Source organism: Sapajus apella, unplaced genomic scaffold, assembly GCF_009761245.1.
Source record: "Sapajus apella isolate SASKATOON/1434 unplaced genomic scaffold, GSC_monkey_1.0 scaffold2, whole genome shotgun sequence".
NCBI classification, from domain to species: domain Eukaryota; kingdom Metazoa; phylum Chordata; class Mammalia; order Primates; family Cebidae; genus Sapajus; species Sapajus apella.
The window spans coordinates 31,427,179-31,433,178 of record NW_022436942.1 but is presented as its reverse complement, the minus strand read 5'-3'; positions in this window follow the sequence as shown (position 1 = coordinate 31,433,178).

Genomic DNA, 6,000 nt, shown 5'->3' with positions numbered 1-6,000 from the left:
ATATTATATGTATTTATATAATTATATATTACATATTTATAATATATAATAAATATATATTTATAATATATATTTATAATATATAATATATATTAGATAAATATATCATATATAATTATTATATATTATATAGAAATATATAAATTTATTTTATATATTATATAATGTATAATATATATTATAAACATATTTTATATAATATATAAATATATTATATATTATATATCTCTATATATATCTGTATACATATATCTCTCTATAAATCTCTAGATTTATATCTCTAGAGATATATCTCTATAGAGAGAGATATATGTATACAGATATATAGAGAGAGAGAAAGAGAGATATGTGTAGAGAGAATGAGAGAGAGAAAGGGGAGTTTAGTAAGAAGTATTAAGCTCACACAATTACAAAGTCCCATAATAGGCCATCTGTAAGCTGAGGAGACAAGGAATCAAGTCCAAGTTCCAAAACTGAAGAACCTGAAGTCTGATGTTCAAGGGCAGCAAGCATCTGGCATGGGAGAAAGATGTAGGCTGGGAGGCTAAGCCAGTCTATTTTTTTTTCATGTTTTTCTGCCTGCTTTATATGCTGGCTATGCTGGCAGCTGACTAGATTGTACCCACCCAGATTAAGAGTGGAGTCTTCATTTTCCAGACCACTGGTTCGTATGTTAATCTCCTTTGGCAATGCCCTCACAGACCCACCCAGGATCAATACTTTACATCCTTCAGTCCAATCAAGTTGACATTCAGTATTAACCATCATATCATGCTTTTCCCAAGGGCCTAATCCCAATCTGTACATGGCCAGTGTTTTATCCCCAGGCACTAGACCTAGAAGGAGACTCTCCTTTCCTTCATCACAGTACCCGCCTCATTTCTTACTTCAGAATGACAAAAACAATAATAGTACTATTTAGTTTCCAAGATCTCAACACACAATCATAGGATAAAATAGTCTAAACTTGACTATTTTCCCAAGAACCACACTAGTAACTATCCATTGTTACCTTATTATATAACACAGGAGTGACCCAATAGAAAGCAGAATGAAAAATACTAATTTAGGTCAAATGTATTAGTGTATTGAAGAGGAAACTGAAGTCCCAGGAATTCTGTAAGGTAGATGCAAATTTATTAGACTAAACCAGTCATCTCTTAGCCCAAAATATAGCTGCATGACTGGGAGAATATTCCTCTTCAATTGGATATTCCCTTGCTATGGGATATGGATGTTACAACAAATTGTCTTACTGCTATCAGCAAACTACTAAATTGCAGACCATAGAATATTAACCACTGAAAGTTTTATCCAATCCCAAACTATGATTAACATTATTTGTACCATAATTAGCCATATGCTGGGCACAGAATCCACTGTTTATTTTATTTTCTTTTTTTATTTTTATCTGCTTATAGGTCAATTGGAAAGTACAAGGATTCCTTCAAACTCCCCATTACTTTGGACATGTATGCTTCTGCTTCATATCATTTCAATGTAGCCTATTTAATTGTAAATTACGGGTTCTATGAAGAGAGTTTTATTGAATTTCCCATTTGCAGTTGTTTACACTTTGCTATCAATATTTTCTCACCAATATGCAATTCAGAGACTGTTATGCTGACACTCATGTTAATGGGTTATATTATGTTTCTGTTCCATCACAGTGCACAATTTTTAAAAACATAAAGATCCCATTTTGCAGATGTTCATATAGCCTCATAGCACAGAGTTGCTTATATTCTGTATTGAAAATAAGCCTAGACATCCTCCTTTCCCCAGCCAGCCACAGTTCAGAAATTTTAGAAATATCTAAATTAATTGAAACCTGACTCGTTCACTACATATTCATGGTCCAAATAAAAGATGAGCTTTGGTAGCCCAGCTGATGCAAATGAACAGCATGCTTACAGCAACACCAAACCATGCAGCAAAAGAAGAGCAGATGTCTCCAGGAAAAAAAACGAGCCCCAGGATATCCATTACTGAGCTGCCCAGTACCGTGATGTCAGTACTGATTATAAAAAAAAAAAAAAATTGCAGAGAATAAATGCCACAAGGGCAGCACATCTGTCCCAGTAACATAACTCAGCCAGAGACCTGGATGGAAGCACAACAGCTTGCTTCTAAAGGGAGAAGAATCCTCAGTGAAGGCAGAACAAACTTAATCTCCTCAGAGTTCAGCAGTAAGCCTAGAGAACACTACTTATTGATCTCATCCCACAACAAGGCACTTGTATTTTACCACCAGTAAATAGCCCTTGTGAGTCCTTTCAAGGACTTGAAGCAGCTAAGAATACATTTTTCCCTAGTCCTTTTATTTGAAAATAACTTGTAGTTTAAAAAAAAAAAAAAAATGCCTACACACTATAGAAAAACCATGAAAGCAGGATGTCCCAGTAGCCAGGTATAGGGCTAGCAAGGCTACCTGCCACTGCTGAGCTTTGTCCCAGGTATTGATTGAATGTGAGACCTAAGGCAAGCTTCTTCATCTCATTCTGTCTCCGTGTCACCAGTGGAAAGACCAGGTCGATAAAGCTGACATCATACCTCGTGGGTTTTCTGCAGAAGTGATAATGAACGGAAATGTGCTTCAGACAAGAAGATTGTGTTGAAATGCTTGAAAACAACATGACGAATTAATAATAAACAGAAGAGAATCATCAAAGCTGAAGAGGCTGTGGAGACCTGGTCATTCCGATTATGCCTATGGAAAATGACACTTCAGTGCCAATTTTCAGTGACTGAGCTAGAGTCCAAAACCCCACAAGCCCTGGGCTTATTGCCAATTTTCATCTGATTTTCTGTTGAAGCCTGATGCATTTTTACATTCATGCTCACATCCTTGTCTTTTCTTTTTTCCTTTTTTTAATAGTGTTTTGCATATTGTGATGACTAATTTTGAAACTCACACATACATCCAAAACAGAGCAAACATAAAACGTCTAGCGTCAAATGACATATTACCATTTTGTTGGCTTGAAATAATTAAGGCAGTATCACAATAGCGATTAGTCATTGCTTTCATCATTTGTTTATCTGGAATTATGCAAATTACAGAATCAAATGGTCCAGCTGAAATTTGTCTCCCACTCCCCCACCCCCTCCTCTGCACCCAACCCCCAAGCTTTCCTGCTTTGAAAATAGCTGCATTTAGAATTGCAGAATGTCAGTGAGCCAGATAAAGCTAACATATAGCATACAAGGAGTTCAAAGAACTCCTACGTATTAGAAGTTTTTCCCTTTCTCTTCTTTTTTAAGAGTAAATTCAGGTTTTGTGGAGCCTATGGCTTATACAATTTGAAGACCCTCTTTGAGAAAAAAAACAAATAAAGTTTTGCAAAAACATATATTGATGGCAATACATAGCTAGGGTCCCTCTTAGGAATTTGGAAGAAGAACATGCAACTGAGAGGGCCTGAAGCTTAAAATAAATCTGTTTCTATCCCTAAGTAACAGGGCTGGCATGGATTTTTCCATGTGTCTCATTCTTCCTTATCCTACTTCTTATGCTCCTCTTCCAAGTTTTCCTCTGTAGTCCTTTGCTCCAACTTTTTTCTCCAACCAGGGCAATAGAGGGATTCTCCAGGCATGTCAGCACACCCCTATTTGTAGGGTGAAGCCTAATAGGGACCAACCCTCTTTCTGGAAAGTGTCCAGAAATGAGCTCATGAGAAGAAGGAAAAAAAAAGACCAAGGACAATGAAATTATTTTCTTGATTTAAATTTTCAAACTATGCTTACTCTTCTAACCCAAATCCTGGAGGGAAGGAAATCAAAGATCAGCCTGTGCCAGTAACAATTAAGAAAACCTGTCAGTTCCATCATAAGATATTAATGTTTATTCCTAAGAAAAATCTGACCCAGGACCCGACAAACTCTAATTTTGATTAGAGCAAGCAGTGAATTAACAACTTTAGCTGCCAGCACAAACAAAAGTCTAGAGAAGCCAGTTTGCTCCCCTTGCAGTCAGCAACATCACCTATCCCCAGTGATTGCTATCTCTCTGCATATAGAACAGCCACCCAGGGAAAAGCTGAGGAGGAGGTGAAAGGAGAGGCAGCTGTTGTCAGGAAAGGGATGCTGCAGCTTTCGTAGTCCCAGCAGTGTACCTAGCCCAGGAGCAACGAGGACAGTAAGTTACCTAAATATTCCATAGAGAACCCAGCACACTCATTATAGTATGGGTCAGGAGATGGGCAGCCTTTGACATGCAACAAGGGACACCTAGTGGCCCAGTGATAGACCTCTATATCAGTCACTACCCAAGTTCAGCATAAATGCTGTGATGTCAATGTAATTTTAGTCCATCTTGAAATTCAACCAACAGATGGAAAAATACATAGTATACTAAAAAACTGTTGGGTGCTTAATGTTCTAGCCCAGGCATCTTATAATAGGACTTTTTCTGGGATAATGATATTATCTTCCCCAGCACCTCCTCCCTCTCTTCCAAACTTGCTCTTCCTGTAATCTCTCACTCTTCTAACCAACACTGCAATCTCAGCCATCGTTGATCCCTACTTCCCACCACTTCCAAATTGTTGTCACACTCTGTCCATTTCTTCTCCGAAATACGGCTTGCCTCTGTTGCCCTGCATTCTACTTACACTGTTGCTGCTTTCACTGGGACTCACTAATTTTGACTGGACGATGCCATTAACTTCCTACTGGTTTCACAACTTTCAAACTCTTATTTCTCTAATTCGTCTTTAAATTGTCAATAGCTATTTTCTGAAGCATGAATCTCTGTGCCTTGGTACTGCATGTGTGCTTACAAAAGATTTTAATGTCTCCCCACTGCCCACAGAACAAAAATCACACTTTGCCATGGCTCTGATTCTACAGGCTCTTACACCACTCCTCCTACCCCCACCATGTCCTGTCTGCTCTGGCCATGTCGGGGTCTTTTCTATCATCTCTCCTCTTTCCATCTCCATGCCTGTGCACATGCCATCTCTGTGCTTGGAACACCTCTCCTCCTAATCAAGATCCAGGTCACATGTCCCTTTTTCTACAAAATTTCACCTGACACACCCTCCTCCAGGCTGAATTCATGTCTTTGCTCTAGGCTGTCTTGTAGTCTCTATCAGTCTGGCTTGAAAGAAAATTACCTGTGTTCATGTCTGCTTGTTAGGGCAAAGGCTCTATTCATCTCTATGTCTCTAGCACCCAGCACAGAGCTGGCATGTGAATGCATTCCATAAATACTTATTGAAATAAACAATCCCCTCAAACACCAAGGGTTGATGTGTGGAGCAGACTTAGAGCTGAGGATTGGGCTGATTTTTTGCAACAACTGCTTTTTCAGTTGTTGGACAGAGAATGCAAGAGTGTTATGAGGAGGTCAGATTCTCTCACATTAGAACTTGTTAATCAGAAAAGGTGGAGACTGGAAAGAGGACTGCTTGTGTCTTGAGGCTACACTCTTTTAATTTTTAATCCTCTACCCAAATGTCCCTGACTTGACTTTCTGATCTGGTTCCTGTTGGGCACACAAATGTTCTCCCAAAGCAGTTCTCCTGAAAGAATGAGAATGCCAGTGTTTCTCAAAATTGGTATAACCTTTTAGCCTTCAAAGCTCTTTTTTTTTTTTTAAGCTATGAAACCCTAGTTCTTTTTTTCAAGTGCTATTAACTGCTAGTGCTACTAGAGACAGCAGCTAGCCTCACCAGTCTTCAGCAGGCAAACTGGCAGGCTTACCCCATTCCCCACTCGATTAAACAACACAAGGTAGTGCAGGCTGCAAACTCCAGAAGTTACAACAAGATACCTTTCCAGGGATAATTCTTATTGTTAAAATATCCTTCCCCTGAGACACTTATTCCATTGTTATATCATTGAAGGGTAGGAATAAAAGTAGTTGAATTCTTTTTTAAAAAATTAGACCTCTGCAAATAAGCTCTATATTAGGTTGTGCTAGTGTCCTCTATCATTCATTACTCCATTCCCAGTGAGAGGATGAACCATTTCTACCCATTGTCATGTGACTTGCTA